The 13424-nt window shown below is 39.8% G+C and overlaps 2 protein-coding genes across 9 annotated transcripts in view; one reads left to right on the top strand and one right to left on the bottom strand.

Annotated features, from left to right (window-relative positions):
• LOC137132500 (collagen alpha-3(VI) chain-like) overlaps positions 1 to 5322 on the bottom strand; it is a 120198-nt gene extending 114876 nt beyond the window's left edge. For 6 of the 8 annotated variants that reach the window (XM_067515032.1, XM_067515033.1, XM_067515034.1 and 3 more), the window contains exon 1: positions 5034 to 5322. The gene's annotated coding sequence lies outside the window, so the exon portion shown is untranslated. The remainder of the gene's footprint in view (positions 1 to 5033) is intronic. The other 2 variants (XM_067515038.1, XM_067515039.1) reach the window with 2 other exon arrangements.
• A 7813-nt stretch (positions 5323 to 13135) lies between these two features.
• The window catches only part of mlphb (melanophilin b), a 49032-nt gene continuing 48743 nt past the window's right edge, over positions 13136 to 13424 (top strand). Inside the window, exon 1 of the mRNA XM_067516842.1 lies at positions 13136 to 13402. The gene's annotated coding sequence lies outside the window, so the exon portion shown is untranslated. The remainder of the gene's footprint in view (positions 13403 to 13424) is intronic.

Here is a 13424-nt window from a genome sequence, read left to right as displayed (position 1 = left end):
CAAGGACAGCGAAAGTGGGAGCACTATTGCAAATGAAATCCTGAAGCAGCTTAAAATTGCTCTAAAATGCCTCCTAAATTAACCAAAATTGTTGACAATTGTGCAATCAAGACGGATTTACACAAACAAGATTCTAAATGAAATAAATAAAATGCCCCAAGATGGCACAGATGGGCTACCGCCAGTGAAGGCTTTATCATAAAATTACCATCTGGGAGTAGAGTTCCTTTAACAACCTGCTGGCAGGCACAATAAAAGCTCAGCACTATGAGCAGCTGTAGATTGAGCTGTGAGGAAAATTATATTTGCAGTACAACAGGGTGAAGAAGGAGCTTTTTAAATTATGCGCAACAAGTATGGATCTCACAGTGCCAGAAAATACATAAAACTACATCAGTCATGGATTCTGATACATACGAAGCAGGAAATGTAGATGTAACATTAAATTGAGTGTAATAGCACATCAAACCTAAAGGTTGAGATGGTTGTTTGAGAGAAATTACCAAGCAGGCTGCAAAATAATGCTAATTCTAATACTATGGTTGTGGGATGAAATTCTTTTTTAAGGCTCCCTCTACACATGCAAAGTGTAAAACCCGGAAAAACTATTATAAAAATACAAAAACGCAAAGTCACTTTTGATGCAAACGTGACTACTATTAAAGTGGTTTTAGCAACTGCTAAATGAGAATATCATTGCCAATATGACACAAATATTAACAGTCCAAATTGCATCTAAGCACAGGCAGAGCAAATAACAAAATAGTAAATGCTAAAGTTGTAGCACACAACACTTTGAGCTGTGAAAAACTTCTCTGTCTCCCTGGTCTTACTGAACGTACAGTTGACTTGAGGGCTAATTAAAATAAATGATTTTAGCAGTGGAGTAAAATAGACCCTTTCATAAGAGAAGGAAAACCTGTGACTCTGCTAGACCACAAAGTCATCCACATTACACAGGAATAATGAAGTAACGCAACACTGCAGACATTATGTTAGTAGGAGTCAACATGTTTATAGTGTGCTGTGTCCAATATAATTGCAAACCACCTTTTACAGATGAGAATGAACCTTTTAAAAGGTCTAAACTGGGAAAACAGGGTTACAGTGCATTTGTTGGCACATTTTATTTTACTTGCATTGAGATATGCAATATCTGCAATGCCAGATAAAAAAAAATCCCCTAGTTCAAGGAAAACGAACCTCTCCAACAGATGTTTGTGTTCTGTACTCATGCTCATGTGATTTCAGGTCACTCAAAAGCCACTTCTCTGCAGTTTGCCAAGCCTGGCCAATGTGTCAACAGCATGGCTTCCCCTCAACACCACAGAGGAAAACATGGTAGCAGAGTGGGCTCCAGTTTTCTGATAAAAGCAGTCAAAACAAAGGCAGCATGGGAAATTACGTTACAGAAAGAAAGTACAATTTGAATGCACGAATCATGCTTTTTGTTTTTTGCCACTTGGAACGAGAGCTCTTTGATTAGCTAATATGACAGAACAGCCCTGTTTCATACGAATTTCCCTTTTACACAGCCAAACTGAAAAAGCAAATACATTTTTGTGGGGAATTTAACTGCAACTACATTATCTTTTCATAACGAGGTTATACTGACATTTAGCAAATTATTGCAAGATTTAAATGGGTTGATACTGATCATATACGTGTTTGCCAAAATATCTTATCTGATTATAGTTAGAAGGTCACAGCACTTTGACAATTCTGATTAGAATGAATGAAATCTTTGTGATATTTTTAGCCAATTTAATCATATTGCCCTGGGAAACAATCTACATTTCTTTCTGTCATATGAGCCTTTAACACATTTTCAAATTTATTATATGGGGGACTTTTAGATGCTGCAGCTATACACTACATAAATTCATGCACGTTCAGCCTCTGAGTTATAATCTGTTATGATGTTTCATGTAAGTTCCATCATGACAGGCTGAGTCACCATTTCAGCTCCATGTTTAACTAGTCTGAAAAGAAGTGTGAGTCATCCACTGAGGACAACATACTTTCCTGTATATAACAGTATCTCCTGCTAACTGGTAATATTTATTGTTAGAAGTCAGAACAAGATACACTCTGCTTGTGGCCATAAGCAGACTGAAGCACATTTGCAGCTGGACCTCACACACTCATTTATAGCAAGGACAAACAGGCACATGCATAAACACACTTGATTTGTAAGAGCAGAGTTGCACACAACTGCAACAGCCCTAGTTATAGAAAATGTCATTAAGTATATGTTGACCTTGGGGTTGGAAAGAGGGACATTGTTCAGTGATATCACAGAATGTGTCTGTGTGCACAAACCATAGTGATGCTATACTCTGATGGAGCCTGAGAGGAGGAAGACCATCCAGCCCCATGAGGGGTTTAAAGGGGGGTTACAGTAGTCATCACAAAAATTCCTAACGTGAGCAACCACTGGGGGCCGTTTTCCCTAACTTTTTGGAAGCTCCCCAAGCATTTGCTCTTTCTGCTTCTTTGTACAGTTTTCTGCTTTAGGTATAAACCCACCTATACTGCATTAGTAACCTATGATCGGACATCAGTCTTTACATGTTACAACTCCTCAGCCACAGTGTAACAGACTTCCCACAGAAGAAGCTGAGCACTGTCAGCCCTCTTACATATAGATGCTTATCTGAACCCCCTTTTTTAAAAACTGGCTCAAATATAAGTGAGATCACAATTTAATGAGGCTCAATTTAAAAATCTAAACTAAAGCTGCTGCTGAGCGTGTAACAACTCTACACTGCCACTTAGAGGCATCAGGCAGGGAAATATTACTTGCAGAATGTCTGACTTTGCAAGCAAACATCCCAGTGTGCTGAGTCTCTACGTTCTTTAATCAGTCACGAGGCTATGTGGACCTGCCATCAATCCACCTCTCAACTGTAAGGATGTGATGTGCCATGTGTGGCACAGATGAGGGGGGATCAACGATAAAAGTTAAAAGAGGGACAGGGAGGCTGGCTGTTCAGGCAGTTCCACACAGCTGGTGTGTATTAGCCCGTCTGACACCTAGCAGATGTATGTTCGAGCACCCTTGCCAATGTAGGCCTGAGCGCTGGCTGAGTTCAAGCATTAAACTTGATACTTAATACGGCATCGGCTACGATGACGGAAGAGAGGCAGATGACAAAACGGCTACTACTAAGGAACTAAACATTCATTGTTAACAGCTGAGTGAGATCAGTTTGCGTGATTCTTTTCCCCTAAAATGACTTCAGAGACTAACAATCATCATCTCCCCTACAAGCCTGATGCTCAGCCTTACCAATGCTTGACACTGTTATTCCCTCTTTACATTTTTGGCATTTATTGTTGTCTCTTCATTACATTGTTTCCTTAAAAAGATAACACCAGAGCACTAGTTTCCTGAATTTTGGCTTTAAAAAAAAACATCCAAAGTTTTAAGACATCTGCTCTGCATCATGGAAAAAACGACAAAGAGCTGGAGAGAACGGAGGAGCCATAAAACACGCTAATGCTGATCTATATTCTTTATCCAAAAACACTTTATTAAGAATCCTCCTGGGTGCAGCTCTGCCAGTAAGAGTTTAGATAAGAGCTTCCAAGAGGAGCTGTAGCTTTGTTGAAATGCTGGTTGTAAATTATTTGAAAATACTTCATATGCATAAAGACCAAATCTGGAGCACACACAAAGTTTCCTCTGTCTTCTGAAAACTGACCAAGTGCTTGCTCTCTGTGCCGTGGCAACAGGTTACAGGGAAACACACAAATATGTGGAAGCAAGTAGCTCATGAGAATTATTTATGACAAATTTCCATCATTCCATTATGCTGTGACTCAACAAATAAAATAACTCAATTTATGCATGAAATCCCACATGCACACGCGCAGCTCTGCAGTACAGACACAGCTGTGTTCCTCTCTGTCCTACAAGACTGTCCAAGTCTCTGTTGACAGATTAATGACGCACACCTGGTCCACCAAACCTTAGAGTCCTCCTCTGTCACCCTGCCGTATTTGTCCAGTGCACCAAACCCCTTACGGTTTCTCCTGGTGCATCTGGCTACAAGTACGGAAAACACTTTCTTCACACTTTTCCTTCACACTGCTGTAATTATTTCAGAAAGGGTGTGGTTATGAACTACTGCTGCAGTGGAAACACCTAATCATCCAACTGCTCCTCTTTGGAGCTCTATGCTGCGGGTGTGGACATGTAGAACTGCTAGTTTACCATTAACAGCACACTACATTTTAATTGAATTACTAAAGCGCCAATTGAGAAGACTCATCAGATGCACAAAACCATTGGTAATTACACAATTATCAGTTATATTTATTATCGTTTTACATACAATACAAAAGACTATGGAGGTTCCTTTTGCACAGTGAATGTGCTCTATTCCATGATGCATTTATTACACAAAAACTTGCATTTTCCATAGAAAACATATGACAAACATATCATACTACTGCAGCTCCTGACAGGTTCACTGCCGAGATCACAGCGAAAACACTCCAGGAGGGGCTTCATTTTTGCTCATACCCCAATTACATGACATGTATGAATCCAGAGTGTTTAGCAGAACAGTCGCACATGAGAACATTTTTGCACGGAGCAAGAATATAACACAGGAGAGCAGCGATTTCCGACTTTTTCAAAGCGGAGAACGAGAGCACACATTTCTCTCTCTGCACTCAAACATTACACTGCTGAGGTCTCCTCCTTTACCCCAACCGTGGCTCACCTCTTGCCCTTCCAGCACTCTCACCGCTAAAGTATAGGTTTCAGTCATGCTGCCTAACGCATGCTGTCTGATATTTGTGAAGTATAAGCCAAGTGATTGTAGAACCCTATGATTAAGACACCCATCCTAAGCTTCCATATTATGACTTAAAGATGCGCTATGGTCAATGCACTATTTATAATCAACACACGGTGCAATTGAGGCCAATGCTTAAACGAATGAAAACAGTGAAGAAATTAAGCTTTGCAAGAAGCAACCTCTTCCTGTAACATAGGCCAACAAAGCAAATGGAAGACTTACCCTGAGCTGAAATAGCTGTACTCCACTGTATTTGTTTGTGAAGAACAATAATAGTGTCAGTTATGTAAAATGACTGCAAGCTGGGCTTTTGATCATTATCCTCTTGGCAAATTCCTCTTGCTGGGTTTTCCACCACCTTCCACAGGAAGGCGGCTGAACAAGGCAGTGATAAGGCCACTGAAGAAGAGATGTGCCTAGAGAGGGGTCCTGAATGAAAGGGGGGAGAAAAGGGTTGAGGCAGAAAGAGATAAAGAACCTCCCAGGCTCAAACCAGAGGAGGTGTGGTGCTCAGTTCAAGGCTGGATGGGAGACAAAGTTTCAAACTTCTGGATTGCTGCCACACTCTGTCTTCCTCCTCCCACTTTCTTGAAATAAAAGGAAAAAATAAAGGGAGGAGGAAGAGAAGAGAAGAGGTTGAACAGGGGAAGAAAAAAAAATAAATGAAAACCAGACACATGGCCCTGTTTGGTCTGTGTGTGAGCAGAGGGGAGGATGATGTCACAAATCTGGAGTGGGATTTTCTTCTGACCTTTTTCTATCTTTTGCCATTTCTCTCTCTACCACTGTAGGTCCCCTTTTCAAAATGTGACCATTTAGCTTTCTGCATGGCCTTTTTGATCTTTGTTTTTAAAAGCAAGGAATATTATTTTATAATTAGCAAGATGCCTTTTGCACCCTCTTGTTGGTCAATCCTACTGACAGCTAAAGAATTATTCAACAGCCATCTTGGAATAAAGTCTCTCCAGATAAAACAAAGTCACAAATCTCCCACAGAGGAATGTCCAAGACAGTGTTCTGGCAGAGCCTGAAAACGTGATTGCTCTGAAGTAAAAGCAGTGACACAGAGCTGTGCTATTCACTGTTCCACACCTACAAAATAAAATCTGATAGACAATTGACAAAGTCACTCACAGCAACGCATATGAGCTCATTTTTATCAGCATGGGCCCATTTTACTGTAGATGTAGCAGATGGAAACACACATGTTTCCTCGTAGGCCTGTAAAATTTCAGGAGAACATGCATCCATAAGCTGTGCAAAACTAAAAGTAACAAAAAATGGCAAAATGTGTTCCAAAATGGCTCCTTTTTAGAGCTGCAATGATCATTATTGTTAGAATAGCAATGGATAACATGACCACTCTGTAAAGTAAACTTTATACTGACTTACTCACAACAAAACAGAGAATTGTAATTCTAGGCTGCAGGCCACTTCAGCTCTTCGGAGAGTTTTAGCATCTTTCAGCTCATTGTGTTGTGGCCAGTAATGTTTCAGTTTTCATACACTTGCACTTTTGTCCACAGCCTCATGTCCACTTGCAAAAAGCAGCTTTTTTTCAGACTTGGAAGCTGTAATGAACACACTGTGCTAGCTCCCTGGCTGCAAACAATATAAAAAGATGAACCTGGTCACAGCAAGAAGATGGATTAATTGGAAATGAGCCTCTAGACACAGGCATAAAAAGGTACCACCCTTTTGAGTCAGTGTGTGTGGTCATCTTACAATTGTTCTTTTGGATGTTATGTGCACCTCTAGTCATTCTGCACCTCTTTTGAATGGTTTCAGGCTGTGGTACATCATTTCCAAGCCATTTAGCATCTTTTTGTGTTCATTTTGTGTCTTTTAACTGAGCAATTTCAAACAAGAAAATGAACAGTAGCTAAAGATGCGCTGTACCGTGAGCCCTCAAACCTCTTGGGTCCATGGAGGCCCATTCAAAAATACGTCCATGATCAAGAAAGTGCTAACTTCAAACTAGCCAGCTAGTTGACGGACGTTCGAGATCAGACCACCAGACTACCCAGACAAAACCCACACAAGCACAGACACTCCAGTTAAAGGGTGACTCTAAATGTTCAGTAGGTGTTATCACAAGTGTGAATGGTTGTCTCTATTTGTGGCACTGTGGTAGACTAGTAACCTGTCCAGGCCTCCACATCCTATGACAACTAGTACACTAGTACATTATCAGCTTAAACTTTTATAGACTTTGCAACAATGAATACCTCTGCAAAGATATCTTTTCAGCAGCTCATTGCTTTTAACTAAGTTGAGGGAGCAGCATTTGTCTGTCAGTGAGATAAACCAGACATTGTTTCCAGAAGTCAGCATGCTGTAAGATTAACCTCACTCCCTCATATCTCTGTGCTTAGACAGAAAGCTGAGCACCAACATACTTTGAGATCGAACACAAATCAGTGTTCATTACCCTGCTGGTCTATCTCTTTATTTCTTAATTCATTCAAATGCAAAATGGACATACTGCAAAATGCACCATGTGAAAGTACTAATCACTCTGGTCCCATGTATCTTTGTTCTGTTGTCTGCTTGTCATTACTCAAACCACCACTGCTTCCTCCAAAGCATTGCATTGTTAGGTTGGTGGCTCGCCAAAAACTGGTGTAATGTCCGCTGAGTTACAAGGTCATGTCCACAGAGGAAATAATGACCTAATAAGCCGCTGGAATGTCACAAGATAATTAATAATTGACTCTTTAACAACAAAAAAGAAGATGTAAATCAATTCTTATTTAATGCATTTATATACAGTACGGTGTGAGTTATCATCCAAGTATGAAGGAAAGCAGGTCCACAATCATTCATCATTAGGAGAAATGTCTTAGAATAAATGTTCCCTTGGGGAGTGAGGACAAACCTAACAACGACTTCAAAATCAAAGCCTCTCACACAGCAGTCTGACGACTCCTAATTCGATTGTTGGTTGAACTTTATGTCACGCTCACAATTGCCTGAGTTGTCTGGACCGGGCTGAGCTGACATCAGTGGTAACAGTATACTCAAAGTTCAGCTTGATGCCGTCTACAGCTGCCCTGACTTTTGTTTCTGTCGTTAACAATTGCCAATTTTTTTACCTTTTTTTTACAGGACACAGGGCCGATGATAATCGGCTTTTCATGACTTCAGCTGGAACAGATTGCTAATTTTTCTTCAGCACACAGATGATGCTTTTGATGTGGCTGTAACTTCCTACACTATGTGGAAATTATGAAAGGCATTGGAAATGTTGTTAAGTCCTGTACAACCGTGAACACACACAGTGTTTATTTTATGATCGTATAAAAGCAGGAGACACCCCTCCACACAATTATGTATTCATACTGGTGTCTTGAAGTTTCTTTTTTGCTGTTGCCATTAGGAACAAAATGTTCACTGGCTAGTTTGAGAAAAAATAAATGTGCTGATTCCATCGGCACACTTATTTCCAATAAGGCATGAGTAAATAAATGGGTGGAGATGACTTGGGATTAGCTCACTCCTACCATGTCTGATGAGGAAATTATTAATCCTCACAGCAACGGTTCATGCTCAACAGAACAAGGTGCAAATAGGGGAAATAACACAGAACACCAACATTTTTTACATGTGTACAAACCCAATTTCAAAAATCTGCCCTACAGAGATTTCTCTGGATTCTCTGAATCTTTTAATTATATTATGTACACTTGAAAATCAATTAAACTCACACTTTTTGTTTTGTCATTACACAACGTTTCCAGTCTTTTGTCACCCCGAGCCAATTTTACTGAATGTGGAGCTTCAAAAAGGAGCAAATATTTTTCACTAGTCACAGTCAAAAATAAAATTCAAATGGTTTGCATGTCATTATTTTCTCTTTTCTTTATTTTACACAGCATCCCATCGATTCTGGAAATGTGGTTTGTATGTGTTCCAGTTTTGTCTTCTGTCAACTCTAAATAGCAAATTTAAGTATAATCTACATGAGGACATTACAATGTTCTCTCTTTCTTTCGCCTCAGCTTTCAGTTTTGTAATTATTACCTCTATTGCAGGTATATTCAATTTAAAGCAGGGCCAGATTAAGCCTGTCTTGTTGGGGTGGCAGTAAAAAATGTCAGGGTGAACAAAGTTACAGTCATACACTATTTGTTTCGTCTTATTGGTTTTATTGTTTGCGCATTTGTTGTTTTTAAGACTTTGTTTTTCATGCATTGTTTAGATCCGATCTGTATATTTTAGAGCAGGCATGTAGATTTATTTTTTGTCCTTTCGGCTTATCCCGTGTGTTCGGGGTCGCCACAGCGGATCATTGTCCGCGTGTTGATTTGGCACAGTTTTTACGCCGGATGCCCTTCCTGACGCAACCCTCCCCAATTTCTTAGAGCAGGAATGTAGATTAACAGTGGCAAATTCATCATTCATCATTTTGTACATTATCTTCATAGCCTTTAACCCATACCAAAATTCTATTTGATTCATCTTGAGTTATTGTGATCTCAACTTCTTATTATCCTTGCGATCATTATCTTGCTGCAGAACCCAGTTGTAACTGAGCTTCAACTCAGACCGATGAGCCAGTGTTCTCCTTCAGGATTTTCTGGTAGAGAACAGAATTCATATTTTACCAAGTTATGGCAAATCACTCTGGCCATGCAGCAAACTTTCTTCACACCATCCCAGAATTCTGGGTTGGTTTTGACCCGATGTACTATGACACCCGTCCCCCTTTTGACTCATCAGTTTTAGACTGGTCAACGTCAGTCCACCAGAGGTTTGCCTTGAATCACTAAATGCAGTGAAGGGATTTATGTTTTTAGCTGGATCATATAAACATTACTGTTTAGCCCCTATTAATGTTATAGTGCAAGCATGTGGGGCACAAACCACTGGACGGTCCAAAGTCTGCTTGACTCCAACAAAATGGTCTGCAGTGCTTCTAAAAACCATTTAGACAGTCACAGTGAACAATTGTGCCTCACAGGACACTGGTAACATCCATTTCTGAAATATCAAGTCATACTCTGATGCTTTCAGTGGTTTTCATGCACATGGTTTAATACTGAGGGGCACACGTGCTGTACTTTCCACTTTCTGAACGACTGACTCATTACCACCCAATGACTCATGAAATTATAAGACCCATTATAAGACCCATGTAAAATAGAGAGTTTTTGTTATTTTACAAGGATCTTTGGTGTCTTCATGAGCTGATCCAATATCCAATACATCCACCAACAACTCTAGCAGTGGTACTATGACTGCATTAGTGCACAGCATAAGGTGCAATACAATAAAGTTAGTGAAAGCAAAACATTTAAATGTTATTTCCATTGTGTTAGAGGTGATTTTAATCAAAACTGTCCCTAGATCTGTCAAATATCTGGACTATAAACCAGCAGCAGACAGGGTGGGACTGGGTCCCATGTCCCATTGTTCCCCTTGGTCACACAACAGAAAGTCCAGATGCTTTTAAAAGCAAACTTCAAACCCGCCGTTTTATCCTGGCTTTTGGTTAAAATATTTAATGTGTGCTACTCATTTATTGCATTCAATTACATATCATTTATTTTATCCAAATTAAATGTATTTATTTTGTTCTTTTAATTTTTCATGGATTATATTTTTTAATTTAGTTTTATCTTCAACCTTTTATTTCTCTGCATTAGTCTCATTGTGCTATTATACATTATTATCACTGTTTTGACAGTTTTTATTATCTTTGCTAGATGCACCTGTCTTCAAATTTCAACCATCTCCAAAGCACTTTGCTATATGAATAAAGTTTAGATTGATTTGATTGATCGTTAACTGACCCGTAAAGATTATCTTAACCATGAGATTGCCTGAATATTTTTTCAATATTATGTATATTGAACAAAAAGTTCACCGGATAATATCAGTTCACTTGATGTTAATAAGCCAGTTAATGAAGTAACATGTAACTTTAACTGTTAGTGGAAGACAGTCCCACATTTTCACATTATTTTCCATATCATGTTTTCCTTTTTTTGGCACTGCATCACTCCACTAAAACCAGTGCAGGTGGTCCGGGAAGGAGAAAAAGTTGTTATCCACCACTGCAGACAGTGTATTGAAATTGCAAGCAGCATTGGTGACGTGTGTTTAATGAAAAAGTGAACAGTGTTTGACTGGGCCCTCTTCAGTAAATGAGATCATTCATTTAGCTCTAATGACATAGGGGTCTTGAAGGGTTGTCTCCTTATCTTACCCACCACTCCTTATGACTGTGTTTCGAGAGGAAACTCAACAAATGAGGGGTAGGGGTAGAAAATATTAATGGGGATTGAACCTTTGACTTACATTTTAGTGCCTCCAGCTGGTGGTCATTCCCAAAAGCCAAGCTGCCGTTCATTTCCTACAGTGGAATATCCCGATCACATCTGGCCTCACAAGACATCAGTCTAAATATGGAACTTATCTGAAGTCAATTCTGTTTAGTCCTGACTTGAGCAAGTGCCCAGATCAGAGGCTTCTTTCATCGGGAGTGAGAGTAACTGTAGCACATATTTATTTATCCATTTATTTATTTTTATTTTTGACTTGTTATATGACTGCATACAAACAAATAGACACATTTTCCTAAGCGGCCACAGCTGTGGAAGTCTCCATGAACCGATTGTGACATCTGTGTTTCCTATTCTAAGGTCTTTTCTCACTGGGAAGTGTTTCACCAAAATGAGTGCATGCAAGTGTGATCCAACACCCATCCGTGGCTTTGTTTTTTTTTGTTTTTTTGAGAACACAGCTCATGATTCTGGACAACATGCAAACAAATAATCGGGTGAAAGTCAGCATCAACACTGGTACATTTTCCTCAGAGTTGCAGCCATTATAGGAGACTAACTAGTTGGTTGCACTTTACCTGACACAGCGTGATCATCTGGTTAGTCAGAGAATTTAAAAAAACAAGAAAAAAAAACCTTCTAGACACAAGACCCACCCAAATGATAATTGTGGGGCTGCTCACTGTCAGGCCTCATAAACAAACCATGTTACAGCAAAATCTTTCGAATTCTGGCAGTACAGGCAGGATGGAGGAACGCGGATAAACAGTTAGTAGTAAATGTGCAGACTTGTTATCAATAACCTACTGATTAAATTCATTCAAGTGGTTAAGATTTGAATAAACTGTGGAAATTCTGCATTAAGGTAAATAATCATAACACTGTTTAGTTTAAGTTTTTTTAAAAAAATACACAAAAATCCCATTTTATGTTAATAACCGATCTTATGCTGTTTCTGTCTTTGTGACCAGTGACCTGTTCGACGACCAGGTGCATGTATCCCTCCTACGCCCACAGATTGCTGGGATCAGCTCCAGCTCCCCTGTGACCTTCACCGTGATAAAGGCAGAAGTGCACCAAGCTCACGATGCCGTCATCTGGCCCAGACAGAGGTACTGGCACTGGAACACACTACAAAGACTTTAGCAGAACGTTCTTCACCTGCGTGGAAGGAAAGGACTGCGTTTGCCAGCAGTTGGTGGTCGTTGGTATTTATCGTTTAACAATGGAACAAGGATTGTGCATACAAACAGGGTTTGCTCACTATTCTCACGCCACGTTCACCACAGTTTCAGTTTCTCTGTTGCACACTGCCATGTCATATAGGAATGTTCAAATAAAATCAAGATAAAGAACAGCTTCATGTGTGTGCGTCCTCTCGACTTCGTCATCTAGTTGCTTACATTGCTTCTGTTTGTCTCGCCAGAGTCGATCTCAGTCCGTTCTCTCACTGGCAGTGTCTGAACATGCTGAATAGACTGAAAAGGTTTGAACTAGTGTCCATTTTGCGGGACACTCTGCAGCAACATGGGTGACAGACCCTCACTGAGAGCTTGACCTCAGCTGACAGTTGCTCATCATGTGGCTTTTAAAAGCCCTTAAGTGGATTAGACAATTGATAAATGGATGACTCATGGAAACAGCAAAAATGTTCCTACTTACCCCAGTGCTGGTATTTGAGCTTGTAGATAGAGAATTCTATTTACTTTATAACACTTAGTGTGTGTGTGTGTGTGTGTGTGTGTGTGTGTGTGTGTGTGTGCTATTTTCAGGTATTAAAGCAAACTGCTTACAGATGGCTCTGGTAGTGAGAGCAGAGTTGGGATTGTGGGTGGAAGGCAGTAGGAGCTCTGCTGCTCCCTGATTCCCTGAGTGAGGAAACAGAAACTTATCTCTTTTGCTTGGAGCAGTTCTTGAAGATTTGCTTTTTGTAATCTACTTTTTGGATTGTGTCGTTGCTCTGTGCCATGTGTGACTGACTGCTATCCTGAGTAAACCAATTTGAGTCAGAGTCAGGTAAAATAAAATTTTTGCCAAGTGACGTCATTTTGAACAAACCAAGACATCTGGTCTTGGTTTGTCCGTCGGGTTGCTTTTATCAAGATAAGAGTCAAATTAATACCAGTACTTCTCCTCATATAAAATATTTGCGTTGAGCCCATTTTGCTTTGAGTTAAATTAAATTCAACTCTTAGAAAGTCCTGAATTCACTAAACCTTCAAAGTCTGCCACTGCACTTGAAATGTGAAACATGATGTGAAAGAAAAAGGAAAATAAAGTATGAAAAACACTGCACATCCATACGTAAGCTTTTTTTATGTTTTTA

Source organism: Channa argus, chromosome 9 (assembly GCF_033026475.1).
Source record: "Channa argus isolate prfri chromosome 9, Channa argus male v1.0, whole genome shotgun sequence".
NCBI lineage: Eukaryota > Metazoa > Chordata > Actinopteri > Anabantiformes > Channidae > Channa > Channa argus.
This window is presented reverse-complemented; position numbering and strand designations above follow the sequence as displayed.